Source organism: Macaca nemestrina, chromosome 14 (genome assembly GCF_043159975.1).
Source record: "Macaca nemestrina isolate mMacNem1 chromosome 14, mMacNem.hap1, whole genome shotgun sequence".
Classification (NCBI taxonomy): Eukaryota; Metazoa; Chordata; class Mammalia; order Primates; family Cercopithecidae; genus Macaca; species Macaca nemestrina.
Window position 1 is genome coordinate 119,590,786 of NC_092138.1, and position 15,958 is coordinate 119,606,743.

Genomic DNA, 15,958 nt, shown 5'->3' on the forward strand with positions numbered 1-15,958 from the left:
CTGGGAGGGAATGGTTTGCAACACACAAACGCAGCTCTGTAAAAGTGCCCAGGCTGGATGAAGGCTCAAACGTCAGTGCAAGGAGAAAGTCTGAACAAACTCTCTCCTGCCCTGCTGCTGTCCTCTTCCAAAACACACTGTTTATCTGTCAGTTTAGAACAAGGCCTAGGGAGGTGGGAGGCAGGCCTGGGAGGGTCACCTAGCATCCAAGCTCCTCATCCACACAACTGCACGAGGCTGAGCTGAGCAGTACACACAAACACAACTAATTCTCCCCAAAAAGAAGACGGAAGGCAGCACACTGCCATGCCAGGCACCCTGCAGATGAGAAGATTGAGGGGAGCCAGAGGTACCTTTAATCTTGCTTGCATGGTGGAGGGAGAGGAATAATGCCACTCACTTGAGTGTTGCACAATTCTTTCTAGCACTGAGTGGCAGAAAACAAAAATGATAGATGCTTCCTCAGATAAATGTTTCTGAAGAACTGAACATAAATTACGTTCAGGAAATAGCATTATGAATGCCTCAAGTGCTTCTGTTTTCAATAATCCCAGAGTAATTCTACAAACCCGGGAATCAGTCTCACCCAACTCCAGGATCACAGCCCAGGTGACGTGGGCACACATATCCTGAAGCTCCAATACTCAACTAAAGTGGGGCGAGTGAAAATGATCCTGGGTATAATTTACACGGACACAGGAAGGTGGCTGAGCCCCAAACCCCTAAACCAGGAAGACCAGTGTCCTTCAGGGGCCTCACCTCTGTCCTTTCGCAGCCTCTGGGAACCACCACTCTGCTCTCTACTGACACAAACGCCCCTCCCAAGGTACAACACCAGGAAGATCATCATTCAAAACTGAGGAACGTGGCAGAACAAAGCTGTCAGGAGATTTTAATCACCAACACCACTTGTTACATGACCCAAAGATGATTAAAATCCCAGGCCCTTCAAGACTGAATGCTATCTATACTTAAATGCATTTCATCACCATATTGGGGGGTTATTCCTTTGTTTTGCTGCAAATATATCCAACTGCTGTAAAAGGAAAAGGCAATTTGTTAACGAAGCTTCTTGGAGTGTCTCAACAGGCCTCGAGGTAGGATAAAAGGCAGGACTTCCTGGCAGAAACGCTCAGCTCTGAGGTCAGGTGGAGTTCTTGAGCACCAACCAAGGCAAAATAAGGTCGAAGACCACACCACACTTTCCTCAATCACATCTTCATTCCACCTTTCCTTCTATTTCTCACGACTTCACTGGGAGAAATTGTGCTAAAAGAAAATGGAAACACAGACATACATAGGAGACCCTACAGATGCTGAGAATGGGTGCAGCCATCACAGTCCGAATGTCCTTTCAGGGCCATCTGACCTGGCTGGGATCCAAGTATCCGAGGGCAGGATTGTATGTCAGACCCGTGAAGCCAAGATTACAGCCACTGAACGGCAGTTTTCCATCCCACGGAAACCGGCCTTGCTAGGGGCTTCCTCGGGGACCACCGACCTCAAGCCACCACCCGTCAACTACTTCAACTAACCTACATCATGGCAGAGGCCTCCCTAGGCAGACCAGCCCTGCCCAAGTCCTGCTTCATGGCAAACCCTCCAGACAAACGTCCTTGGCCTCTTCCGGGAGGCTGTGCTCGGAAGGTGCCCTCATTTACTTCTGTGGCTCTGAGACATTTAACTAGAGCCCAACACATTTCTTCCTGTTCACATAGTATTGAGTTAAAAGATTTTTATGAGTAAACTTTCACCGGGAAAAATACCATTTCAGGAGCCCCAGTGACCACAATGAAAATGTTTTTACCTTCCCTTACGTGACATCGGCAACGCCAGGTCCAGGAAACGTTCTGGATCTCAGATAATGGCAAATCCACTCATAGTAAGTCTTGGTCTTGTTTCACAAGCTATCAAATGCTGCCCAGAAGCAGGAAAAACCCCACAACGTGGCAGGGAGGGGCGACCAGCGTGAGTTCTAAGGCCAGACCACCCGGGTCTGCCGACTGCGTGGTGAGGGGCAAACAGTGCAGGGTCTAAGGCCAGACCGCCCGAGTCCCGTTGACAGTGTGGCTTCAGGAGTTTCCTAAACCCTCTGCTCTCCAAGTTTCATGTCAGAAAAATGCAGTGATAACCGTGTCCACCTCGTTTAAATATGTGTATATATACACACACATATATATATACTCCAAACCTACAGCCCTATAAAGGTCATTAATCCTAGTTATCCTCAAGGCGTTGAGCGATCAATAATGAGCCATCCCCCTGGCTGCTGACCTGCCTCAGCCCCACCCTCCGGAAACCCCGCATCCACACCAGCCACACAGGATGAGGCCAGGGAAGGAGCAGGACTGTGTCTTGGGAACTTAAACTCTGGAAGCTGAGTTAAATCAGTGCCGCTCAAATTTTGTCACCAACTATCTTGTTAAATTGGGAGATTCCATCTCTGGGGATCTTGAAGGAACCTGAGGTTCTACATTGAGTGAGATGAGCACTCGTGCTGCAATGAGACGGCAGGGAAAGCAACCGAATCTGGGGTCGCAGCTGCCTGAGGCTTGGGTCCCACCGGGAAAGTGGCACCAGGGCCCTCAGGACTGTGGCGGAGTTCCCAGGAGGCAAGTCCCGGTGCAGAGACTCATGGACCCAAAGATTGCTCCAGGGCCAGGAGGGGCTGCTGCGCTGACAGCCACGAGGCAGGCAGCCTTCGAGCTCCTCCAGCTGCCATCCTGCAGGCAGGGAGGACAGTGCCCAGACCACCCTGGGGCTCCCCCCAGCCTGCCAGGCTGGTACTCTTACTCCAGCCACTGACAAGAGTCCCCATGTTGCAAGCTAGGTTGAAACAGTGCCTCAGGCCTCGGGGCACATGCACCCCCCTGCAGGGCTGGGATGGCTATTCCCACACATCCCCAACTCACAGCAAAACTTAAAAATGAAAGTTGGAAGATACAGCCAGGAAACCAATGCTCAAGAAGCAACTCCAGGGTGACTCTTCCTAGAGCTATTGCTATTGAACATCTTTAAAAACATTTCCAGGGTGACTTCCTAGAGCAATTGCTGTTGAAAATCTTTAAAATTCTTCATTTCAAAATTAGCTTTTATTACACTGTCTTCCCTATTCTACCAAGACTCTAGAAAACAAAACCATTACAATTTCCAATTCTATCTTATAGCAAGTTAGAAATACACGTTTCCTCAAAGGATTCTACATGTTTCCTTGGCAATATCCTTTCCACGCCCCGTACTACTGCCCACAACAGAGAAGGCTTTTCCAACTCAACCCAACCCAACCCAACCCAACTCAACCCAACCCAACCCAAGGGCCCTGAGACAGGCCCCTAACGAATCGTCTACAAACTCTTGAAACAGGCTTGCCCTGACAAATCATCTGCAAACTCCATCTTCCATTAAAAACAGTACCGAAAATGAGCATATTACCACTTTTTAAAAATTACTGTAAAGTGGACAGTGTTCAGTTCTGTGAATTTCGGCACAATATTCCCATAATCATCATCACACAAGCAGAACAGTCCAACAGCCCCAAACCCACTCACGGGGCCTCATAAGCATACCCTCCCATTCTCAGCAACCACCCTTTCCGTGTCCTCCCATGACTCAGGTCTATCTTTTGCGAGCGTTGTGGCAAAACACTCGCAAAATCACAATTTCCTGGGCATCGTGCTTGGAGGTGCACCCAGGGTGTCCTGTGATCAACAGCCAGGCCTCGGGGCTGCTGGGTATTTATTATTCCACATATGGCTGTGGCACATTGTAACCTGTTTTGGACAACCATAGACAGCGCTATTAACATCTGGGCACAGTTTTTCTTAAACATCAGATTCTGTTTCTCTAGGGTAAATACCCAGGATTGGGGTCACTGGGACCCACGTTTGTGTGAGTTCAGTTTTGTAAGAAACCGCCAAGCTGTCTGCACCGTGCTGAACCCCAGCATCGCACAGGAGTCCCGACTGCCCGTCCTCACCAGCACCTGGGGCTGTTGGAAGACCATAGTCAGGCGGCTCCAGCAGGGGTGTGAACAAATTCACTGCGGCTTCGGTGCACATCTCGGTGCAACCAGTCATGCTGAAGGTCATTTCAGATGCTTTCGGGCCATCCTCCCGTCCTTCTCAGCGAAGCATCTGTTCAGGTCTCTTCCGCTTTTAAGTCAGGTGGTTTGTTCTCTGTCATGAGCCGTGGGAGTCCTGTGCATTCTGGATACGAGTCCTTTGCCGGCTGCATGGTTCGTAGACATCTTCTCCCCATCTATCGAAAATGTGTCTCTTCAATTCCCTAGGGGTGTCTTTTATATTAGAAGTTTAATTTTGATGAGTCTTACCTACTTGTTTTCTTCCTTGATTATGGATCATGGTATGGCTAAGAGCTCTCACCCTAGGTCTCCACAATTTCCCTTTCTTTTGTAGTTTGGTATTTTACATTCAGGCCTATGGTCCACCTTAATTTTCATACAGGAATTTCTCCCTGTTTTCACTCTTTTGCATACAGCTGTCCCATAATTCCAGCACCATTTGTTGAAAAGACTCAAATTCCACTGAACTGCTTTTGTGTCTTTGGATCTGTTCTGGACTCCACTCTGTCAGCTGACCCGTGTGTCCATCCTGAGCATAATTTATGACTTTAGTGGCTGTCTCTGTGAAAAAAAGTAACTCTGTCTGGAAGCAAAAACTACATTAGAAGTGCTCTAAATAAGATTCTTCCTGTTGTCAGGAGAGCAAAGCCACTGCCCTAAGCAGAAGTGAGGCCTCAACAGCTCCCAGGCACAACCTTAACACACAATGGGGAAGGGAATTCATTTCAAGGGCCACAACGTGAGACCAGCATAGCCATGAAAACTGCAATCATTTCACAACAGAATGAAATTCATAAAGAATTGCTGAGAAGCGTGTGATAAGTTACATAAATCACTGTTCCTTAAATTCTGACGGTTGACTAGAACAGAAATAGCTTCACGGTACAGTTCAAACAGAAAAAGCTAGGTAGGGGTGGTTTCCACACCACACAGGGCCTGCAGGAAAGGGACACTCTTCCTCTAAATGGAGATCCCGGGAGTGATGTGATAAACCATGGTGAGAGTCACAGAACTGTGCAAGCCGGAGTCGCGGCCTTTGCCCCACCACGGAGCCTGTGTCCATGAACGACGAGGCTCAAATGTCAGGCTAGGGCAACCGAGGCAGTTATCAGGGGACAAGAAAACGAGCGCACGGTGGAGGCAAAGGTCTGATATCGCGCGGCAACTTCGAGTCCAGTGGGACAAACTGACTCAAAATACAGGTTTCAAACATCACCACAGAGAGCTATTCCTGGGCTCTGGAAAGGCTAAGTGACTAATGCCCACACTGAGCATCTGCTCCCAGAGACGACCCTGGTGACCTAAGGGCCAGCTGCTCCGAACCCGCCCCGAACCTCAGTGAGGAACTTTGTTGGTATCTTGCAGCACATTGACATGTTCCCTTAAAATCTGGTATTTCATCAACAATGCAGGCGCCAGCTTGGACTCATACACATTTCGATTAAACAAGATAATTTACACCCTGACCGTGCCAGGTAAGAGGTTTACTACAATCTTTAAACAGAGCCAGAGGCTACAGTCTGCTCCTCCACAACACCATGTCTCTACAAGTTCGATGAGTTTTTACTTTCCATGTCTTCACTTGCCTAGTGCTAGAAAGCAGATTAAAAACAGAAGGAACCCAGAAACACTATTGAATGAGACTCAAATATCTTGCAGTCATCATCGAGATGAGATGTTTATTAAACAGAAATGTTCTCCCCTGTAGAAAGCAGCACATATCAACACGCACCGATAACTGTCGCCAGCATTCCAGATCATCTTCCCTTCCATGGCCACAGTGCAGGGCAATGGACCACGCACACCTGCAGACCCACGGAAAGCGGGGTGACACGGCCGATTCTTGTAGCGAGCAGGCCAGGGTGCACTCAAAGAGCATCTCTTTCCAGAGGTCTGCCATGGAAAGTTACACATTTATTCCACGAGTTAATGGCACTGCACCGAACATTTCTGTAAGAGTCTCTAAGCAAGTATTTCCTTCTGCCTACAATGGCCCGACACAAACTGAAAAAGCTCTTGGAACTGCCAAAGACTTCAGTATCCCCTTAACTATTGTCATGCACATCCATGTGAAGAGACCACCAAACAGGCTTTGTGAGCGCAACATGGCTGTTCATTTCACCAGGGTGCAGGCGGGCTGAGTCCAAAGAGTCAGCGAAGGGAGCTAAGTGTGGGGCCGTTTTATAGGATTTGGTTAGGTAAAGGAATATTAGTCAAAGGGGGCTTGTTCTCTGGCGGGCAGGAGTGGGGGTCACAAGGTGCTCAGTGGGGGAGCTTTTTGAGCCAGGATGATCCTGGAAAAGGAATTTCACACACACAAAAAATCATCGCTTAAGGCAAGGACTGGCCATTTTTTTTTTTTTTTTTTTTTTTTTTTTTTTTTGAGACGGAGTCTCGCTCTGTCCCCCAGGCTGGAGTGCAGTGGCCAGATCTCAGCTCACTGCAAGCTCCGCCTCCCGGGTTCACGCCATTCTCCTGCCTCAGCCTCCCGAGTAGTTGGGACTACAGGCGCCCGCCACCGCGCCCGGCTAGTTTTCTGTATTTTTTAGTAGAGACGGGGTTTCACCGTGTTAGCCAGGATGGTCTCGATCTCCTGACCTCGTGATCCGCCCGTCTCGGCCTCCCAAAGTGCTGGGATTACAGGCTTGAGCCACCGCGCCCGGCCAGGACTGGCCATTTTGACTTATTTCTGGTAGAATGTTATCAGTTAAGTCCAGGCAGGGCATTTGCACTTTTGTGATTCTTCAGTTACTTCAGGCCATCTGGGCGTATATACGTGCAAGTCACAGGGGACGCGATGGCTTGGCTTGGGCTCAGACGCCTGACAACTATAGTCTTTACTTTTAAGGTGTGGGGTAAGATCATATAATCCCCAACTAGGCTCCTGATGCTGTGTGTGGCATCCAGCAACAGCACGTTCCATTCCTGGATTACATTTGACTCAAGAGTCCACAGTGAGAACGATTTCTGGTGAATGAAACACCAGGCAGGAGGGTGATTCCGCTGGGCAGCTCTTCACACACAGCCCAGGAGCTGAGGGGAGAGGAACAGGCCCACGCGCGTCCACCGTGCTCACGCCCCCTTCGACTACCCCCCACTCCTAGAGGCCCGGACCCAAGGGAAATCTGACCTGAAAATGGGCAAACCCTCACTTTGGCAGAGAGACAGGGACTCGGGGCCACAACTTGACCTCAGAGCAACACAAGTGCAGACACAGCACCCCAGGACACCCTCCCCACCCAAATTCAAGGAGGAAAACCAACGCCCCGCCCCCTTGCGGAAACCCCCGGCTGCTGGAGCAGACGCCTGCCGGCGTGTGCAGCCTCTCCCGTCCCACGTTCCTGGCTCAACACCTGTGCCTCAGCCCTGGCACTGCTCGCCACACCCACAGGTGTGCCAGGAGGGGCAGGTCCTAAGGTCTCCACTGCACCAAAGTCTGCAAGGCAAAGGGGCCGCTCCCTCCAGCAGGAGTCCAGAAGCACACACTGCACCAGCGTCAAGGCGTGAGAATTCTCCCCTCGGTCTCCGAGTCTCCAGTCTGTTGCCCGCCACGGTTTTCTGCCAACGGCGAGGCCCAAGCTGGGCGGCACATTTGGTTCTCACCATTTCCCTTGTCAAATCAATACTGCAAACATATCCAATTCATCCTGTCACTAAAAATGAAATAATCCGCCGTCTCCATCACAGATGATGCAATCAGGTTTTCATTACCGGGTTTTTGTTTTGTTTAGTTTTTTGGTTTTTTTCTATTTTGAGATGGAGTTTCTGCTCTGTCGCCCAGGGTGGAGTGCAGTGGTGCGATCTTGGCTCCCTGCAACCTCTGCCTCCCGGGTACAAGTGATTCTCCTGCCTCAGCCTCCCAAGTAGCTGGGATTACAGGTGCCTGCCACCATGCCCGGCTAATTTTCATCTTTTCAGTACAGACGGGGTTTCACCATGTTCACCAGTCTGGTCTCGAACTCCTAACCTCAGGGGATCCACCTGCCTCCTTCTCTCAAAGTGCTGGAATTACAGGCATAAGCCACCACTCCCGACCATTACTGGTGTAATTTCTAAGCCACTCTCTCACACCCACTCCCTTTTTTTTTTTTTTTTTTTTTTTTTTTAAGAACCAGCTTTATGCCTATATTTTTTCCAAGAGAACCAGTTACCCCATTTCAAGTACAAATAAGACACGGTGTTTAAAAACCAAAAATGCCCATTTGCACAGAAGTCTCCAAATACCCAGTCGATTTAAGCCTTGAGAATAAGATCAAGCTGTTGGCTGAATACAACTTCCCTTTCCATCTGCCTGTGAGTTAGACACAAGGATGAAGCCACGAGCTAGGGACATAAAGGCAGGAACCAAGGTAGCGGAGACTCCAAATAAAAGCTGGAAGACCAACACAAATGCACCACACCCTGCACACCCTCCTCTCCTTCCTTTTCAGAATTTCCAGAGGATGAAACAGGGACCTTCTCAGACGTCCCACGATGCAGGCGGCCAGAGGGGAAGGCGGCGGCAGCCTGAATGAGGCGACCGGGAAATCACATTCCACAAACAGAAATTCTCCATGTGCTTTACATCCTCTGTCTCTGAAGAACTATGCCAGGCTAACAGTCGCTAGAAAACCGCATTCAAGTGTCATTTCCCATTTCAAGCAAAGAAAACAGTGGTGGGGCATGAGGGAAAAACATAGCCATGTGTTCTGGGCTATTAAATAAGGTTTTTTCTGTTATAAACGTATAATTTTACATTCTCAGATTTCTGTATAATTGATATGCTTCCTAATTAGCAGACATAGTAATAAAAAGTGAATTCCAAGTGTAAGATCGGAGGAACCGTTCACATGGCTTCAGGTTCTGCTACTGTGTTTCAACTTAAGAAAATGGTTCTGTGTGTTGGTAACAAGGCCTGAGAGTCTGTGTGAGAGTCTGTGTGGCTGTAATCAGGGTTCGTGTTGGCTCCCTAGCAGAGGATGTTACACTGTTACATTATCTTCTACAAAAAATCCTGAAAAAATGAAGGCTGAATAGACATACACACCCACCCAAAATAATCCAAATGTCCACCGATATGAAAAACAGATGAATTACGGCTTCCATCGTGGAATATTCTTCAGCAGTGAAAACAAACTATAGCCACAGGTGCCAACTAGGATAAAGACAACCTTTTAAACACGCTTAAAGTGAACTGACTAGGCAGAATTCCTTGATTACAGGCATCTGCTCCAAAAGGGTACTGTTATTAATCCTGTGATGTAGAATGATAGTTAGCAACCCTGTTTCGGGGCACATCTAGAAAAAAGCAAAATAATGACTACACAATTTTAAATTCTTTGTAAATTATAACTATTACTATGAAAATTCTAAAAATGTGAAAATCTTCCCAACTGTTATTGGACACGCTTCAAAATAAATACCCTGGCATTGCTTGCCACACCCACAGTTGTGCCAAAATAAATGAAAATATAGCCCAAGGTAGTAGAACTGAAACCTGAAGATGTACGAGCCGTCCCTGTCTCGCTATCTATACATCGGGTAGAAATTTAAGAGCAGGTAGTGACACTGCAATGCAAGGCTCAAACCAACTGGGTATTTGGAAACTTCTATGCAAAGTGGCATTTTCGGTTTTTAAACACGGTGTTATTTGTACTTCAAACAGGTAACTGTTTGGTTCCCTTGGAAAAAATATAGCCATAAACCTGGTTTTTTTAAAAAAATACGGGAGTGGGTATGAGAGAGAGTAGCTTAGAAATTTTAAAAGTATCAGCAGGGAGCAGTGGCTCATGCCTGTCATCCCAGCACTTTGAGAGGTAGGCCCAAGGGGCCTTTGAGGACACCGGTCTCCTCTGCTGCCTGCCTGCTGGACTGACCCCCCAGGACATTCACTGGGTTTCCACCCCTGTCTCATTCAACATCCCAAGGGTGGTCTTCATCCTCGTCTGGGGCTCAGCTCTGCCCCAATTTCCTAAATCTCTGCCTTCAGAGCCTGAAAACACCCACGCCCAGGGTCACCCTAAGTCCACGTTTACCCCAGAGAGTCCCAATTTTATGTTTTCCAGGCATCGCCTTAGTGATAATTTATCCTGTAAATTCCAACTTGCCTTCACACCTCACCCCTGCTGTCTCCCAGCAGAACCCACTCAGATGCACATGCCCCAGACCCACACCCAGGTCTGTACATGCTGCCCTGCTCTACCCATGTGGGGACCACCTCTCTTTCTTGAGGAATCAGCTGGCGATCATCTCCTTGTGGAGGGCTGCCCTGACTTCCAACTCTCTCCAGCAAAGGCAGAAGCCATCCTCGGTACTTCCCCAAAACTCAGGCCAAGTATGAAGATGGTGCAGATGCTAGCTGTGCCTGGGATGCCATGGGCAGGGTCCCCAGATGCTCTGCACATGGCCCGGGGCACCCCCTGAACACAGCAAGTGCTGAAGAAACAAAACTGACGTGCACTGACCTCTGATAGGGCCTCCTTCACCATCCACATCTGTCTCCCCTCTGGACAGTAAAATCCACAGGACACAGAGGGCTTGTCTCACTCATCTTCAAACTCCCAGGGTCACCCTGGTAGGTAAAGGGGACTCAAATGTCTTCTGAAGGAAGCGACTGGTTAGCTGCCAAGTTAAAGGGCCTCTGAAATTCAGAGCTCTGCATAGCAGTCCAGCACACTTTATTATGAATGACTCCAACCACAGCAGAAGTGGCCGTGGAACCAGTGCTAACCAATTCAGGGTTTGTTCACTGTTTCTCAGTTCATTATCACAACGCATTCTCACAGAGCAGCTGCGCACAGATCCTCAGACATCTACACAGAGTGGGACGATGGCGCCAAGTCACGTCAACGTCCTGTTGCAGACTGGGAGACAGCAGTCAGACACGGACCCAGGTAGAGCACAGACCTCGCGTTAAATCGGCTCCGTGTAAACAGCACTCCCTGCCAGGCCCTTTCCTATCTGCACAGCTTCTACAAATTCAACTCTCGCACCTGACACCTAAGAATACTGCACACCCCCATGTGAATCCCCTACTCACCTCCCAAAATGACCCGGCATGGCCGAGTACAAAAACTTTCAACATAAGGGAACTGGAGGGCATGTGGGGCTTTCTCGAGTCCCTGCTGCCTCCTGATGGGAGGGCCCAATGCTTCACACTCCTAGTGAAGGGCGGGTCTCTTCGGCCCCCAGGCTTTGACCTGGAGCTTAAATCAGCATTAACTAATTTCACCTTCCAGGACCAACTTCAAAGGCCTGCAAAGCCAGAGAAGGGAGAGGAGATGGAACACGCCCTCACCTCAGATCTGCTGCAAGCACACACTTCTCAGATGCGTCCCAAGGTGCACAGCGTGTCCGATGCCTGTTTCACATCCACCGACCTGCAGGTCTTCTATGTGGCATCAGCCTCCTGGGCACTGGGAACAAGAGGTATAATGGCAAGTCCCTTCTGCAGCAAAGCTGAGGCAAAGGGACCCAACACATTGGAACTGACCTTTTTCTGACAGTATCAAAACAGAAGGAAAATACTGTACAGTCAACTCCCCCTCACGCAGGTTTATTTACCTGTGACTCAGAGGCCATGACAGAGAACTTCAGGTTCTTACCGATTCCTATTTTCCCCATCCAGGAAGCCTTTGTTTTTAATATCGTACGAACTTGCCATTTTGTAGGCCAAAAACAGCAAATATTGGCAGTTTCCTACAGTTCAACTGAATAAAATATGATCATGGCCTTTTGTGAAACCATGAAGAAAAGGTGGATATCTCAATATGTGTTTCCAGACTGGCTTTGTTCCTGAAGCGGTAACTCTGTTCACTCAGGATATTAGACACTGAAGAATAAACATCAATATCCCACCAAGAAAACCAAAGGAATGAAATAATTTTGCATCCACCTTGGAACCTTTTTAGGACAAGGCAGGACACAAACTTCTAAAAAGCTGCAATTGTCCCTCTGTATACACAGGGACATGGATTCCAGAACACGCCCCGAGTTTACCCAAATCTACGTATCCACAGGACCCCACGGCCACCCTATGGAACCACATGTAGGAAACGTCGGCCCTCCACAAAGCCAGGTTTTTTCAGTAAGGGTTTGGTTGGAAAAAAAATTAACATAAGTGATCCTTCGAAGCTCAAAACCCATGTTGTTCAGGGTCAGCTGCATTTATTACTTGTGTCATATCTGAGGCCTGAAAGCCATCATTCTCGATACCTTAATGTGACGGTTAACAAACTAACTGTTCCGATTAGAAAGAGGAAAAAGCTTATTCTTAAGCTGACAATGAGAGTGGATGCGGCTACGGTGAACGGAGAACAGACCTAAGCAAGCACCAAGGCTGGGGTGACTGCCTGTGCTCAGACCCACCAGGGCCTGTTCTTCCATCTCCCTCTGCTGAAAGGGATAACCTCCTTCTCCCCCACGACTAAAGGGCCTTTTTAAAATATTCACACGAGAAGTGCTATGAAAAGCTGAAAGGTCACAGATAACATTTTTAAAAATAAACATTAACGTAAGCATTTAATTTTCGTATAAGGAGTAAGGAAAGGATCCAGTTTCAGCTTTCTACTTATGGCTAGCCAATTTTCCCAGCACCATTTATTAAATAGGGAATCCTTTCCCCATTTCTTGTTTCTCTCAGGTTTGTCAAAGATCAGATGGCTGTAGATGTGTGGTATTATTTCTGAGGACTCTGTTCTGTTCCATTGGTCTATATCTCTGTTTTGGTACCAGTACCATGCTGTTTTGGTTACTGTAGCCTTGTAGTAGAGTTTGAAGTCAGGTAGCGTGATGCCTCCAGCTTTGTTCTTTTGACTTAGGATTGTCTTGGAGATGCGGGCTCTTTTTTGGTTCCATATGAACTTTAAAGCAGTTTTTTCATACGAACATTCATTCAAGATGGATTAGAGACTTAAATGTTAGACCTAGTACCATCAAAATCCTAGAGGAAAACCTAGGTAGTACCATTCAGGACATAGGCATGGGCAAAGATTTCATGTCTAAAACACCAAAAGCAACGGCAGCAAAAGCCAAAATTGACAAATGGGATCTCATTAAACTAAAGAGCTTCTGCACAGCAAAAGAAACTACCATCAGAGTGAACAGGCAACCTACAGAATGGGAGAAAATTTTTGCAATCTACTCATCTGACAAAGGGCTAATATCCAGAACCTACAAAGAACTCAAACAAATTTACAAGAAAAAAACAAACAACCCCATCAAAAAGTGGGCAAAGGATATGAACAGACATTTCTCAAAAGAAGACATTCATACAGCCAACAGACACATGAAAAAATGCTCATCATCACTGGCCATCAGAGAAATGCAAATCAAAACCACAATGAGATACCATCTCACACCAGTTAGAATGGCGATCATTAAAAAGTCAGGAAACAACAGGTGCTGGAGAGGATGTGGAGAAATAGGAACACTTTTATACTGTTGGTGGGATAGTAAACCAGTTCAACCATTATGGAAAACAGTATGGCGATTCCTCAAGGATCTAGAACTAGATGTACCATATGACCCAGCCATCCCATTACTGGGTATATACCCAAAGGATTATAAATTATGCTGCTATAAAGACACATGCACACGTATGTTTATTGCGGCACTATTCACAATAGCAAAGACTTGGAATCAACCCAAATGTCCATCAGTGACAGACTGGATTAAGAAAATGTGGCACATATACACCATGGAATACTATGCAGCCATCAAAAAGGATGAGTTTGTGTCCTTTGTAGGGACATGGATGCAGCTGGAAACCATCCTTCTTAGCAAACTATCACAAGAAGAGAAAACCAAACACCGCATGTTCTCACTCATAGGTGGGAACTGAACAATGAGATCACTTGGACTCGGGAAGGGGAACATCACACACCGGGGCCTATCATGGGGAGGGGGGAGGGGGGAGGAATTGCATTGGGAGTTATACCTGATGTAAATGACGAGTTGATGGGTGCTGACGAGTTGATGGGTGCAGCACACCAACAAGGCACAAGTATACATATGTAACAAACCTGCACGTTATGCACATGTACCTTAGAACTTAAAGTATAATAATAATAAATTAAAAAAAAAAAAACCGTAAGCATTTAACAAGCCCATTACGATTTAAAGGAAAAAAAAAACGGTATTAAGTTCCTGGGTGCAGGGGCTCATGGCCGTAATCCCAGCACTTTGGGTGGCCGAGGTGGGCGCATCACCTGAGGTCAAGAGTTTAAGACCAGCCTGGCCAACATGGTGAAACCCCTTCTCTAACGAAAATACGAAAATTAGCCAGGCATGGTGGCGGAAGCCTGTAGCCCCAGTTACTTGGGAGGCTGAGGGAGGAGAATCACTTGAACCCGGGAGGGAGAGTTTGCAATGAGCCAAGATCGTGCCATTGCACGTCAGCCTGGGCGTTGAGTGTGAAACTCCATCCCAAAAAGAAAAAAATATATAAAGTTTTCCTTCCAATGAACCTATCATTCAGCCACCGAGGTATCCTATAGCTACTTATTCAGCCATGAGATACACCACAGGCGATATAGGCGAACAGGACACTGTTCTTCCCTGAAAGAAGGCTGCACCCTCAACAGAAGGGAGGCACATACTCCGAATGGAATCGGCATAGGAAACAGATGCTGCTGCAGGTTGAACTGGCTGCACAGAGCACCCACTCAGGTGTCTGAGAAACAAGGAGCCGCTGGTGCCATCACCTTCCATACCTGAGCTGGGACAGTGGGGAGCCTCTCATCACCAGGGACAAAGAGCCCCAGAACCACACAACGAGCTTACAAACTCACCAAGGCGATGACTGAGCAATGTGTGTGGAGTGATGCGAACACGCAGATGTCAGGGCCACGCGCGGCATTGGTTTTGTGCATCAACCTGAGCATGCCCGGGGTGCCCAGATGGCTGGTTCTGCATTATTTCTGTGTGAGATGCATGTTTGTCTCTGGACTGAGTGGAGACCCATCCTCGCCGGTGTGGGGGGCACCACCCTATCCCCCCAGGGCCCGAGTAAAACAGCAAGGCGGGGAAAACTGGGTTCACTCCACCTCTCTGGCTGATGGGCCAGTGACATCTGTCTTCTGCAGCCCGTGCTCCTGGGTCTCAGCTCCTCAGACCCTGGTCGGATCTGCAACCTCCGCTTCTCAAGTCTTCAAGCCACACCCTCTCAGGACTATAGCTTGCAGGCTGTGGGTCCTGGGGCTTCTTGGACTCTGTAGCCCCTGCAGCAGGCCTCGCCCTGGAGACACACGCACACCTGGCTGGCTGTCTCTCTGGAAGCCCTGACTAAAAGTCGCCCCTAAAAGTGGTCTTCAGGGTTTCTTTCTAGCCCTAAGATCCCAGCGCCCCTCCTACAATTCTAGGCGGAAAGGTGAACGGAGACCAATGGACAGAGGTGTGTGCGAGGACACGCCAGGCAGCAGCACTGGGCAGGAGGGCACTAACGCTCACTAAGCAAAGAATCAAGGCTGCTTGCCACAAAAATGAGAGCAGTAAAGATTTCTTCAAACAGAAATGAGTTTGTTTCATGATTTGCTCTTAATACATAAGAAAGCATAAAAGTAGGCCTATTAACAATTACGTAAGTCTTTACAGGCCCTTGAACTACTTCTGTCCCTTTGTGTTTTTATAGAAAATAAGCCTGAGGTTAAAGAGAATAACGTCACTGGCCACAGCTGGGGCCACGCGAGGACACAGCTTATACCCCTGAGGTCCCTGGGTGCCCCATATCCTTCCCTTGCTATTTATGGAAATATGGGAGAAACCAGGAGGTCTGAGCGTGGACATGGCCGTGCTCCCAGGGGCCGAGGAAAGCACCCATCTGTCCAGTCTTCCCTCCACCCCGCGGTTTCCTCTTACTCAGACTCTTGGGCTGACGTGGCTCATGCACTCAGCAGCGCC

The 15,958-nt window shown here is 48.1% G+C and overlaps 1 long non-coding RNA gene across 2 annotated transcripts in view; it reads right to left on the reverse strand.

Moving 5' to 3' along the window:
* Positions 1–15,958, reverse strand: part of LOC139358253 (uncharacterized) — a 127,959-nt gene that overhangs the window by 89,340 nt on the left and 22,661 nt on the right. Inside the window, exons 2-3 of one of the 2 annotated variants that reach the window (XR_011612941.1) lie at positions 11,358–11,475; positions 10,525–10,631 (exon numbers count right to left, since the gene is read on the reverse strand). This is a non-coding gene — a long non-coding RNA (uncharacterized lncRNA). The other variant, XR_011612940.1, reaches the window with a different exon arrangement.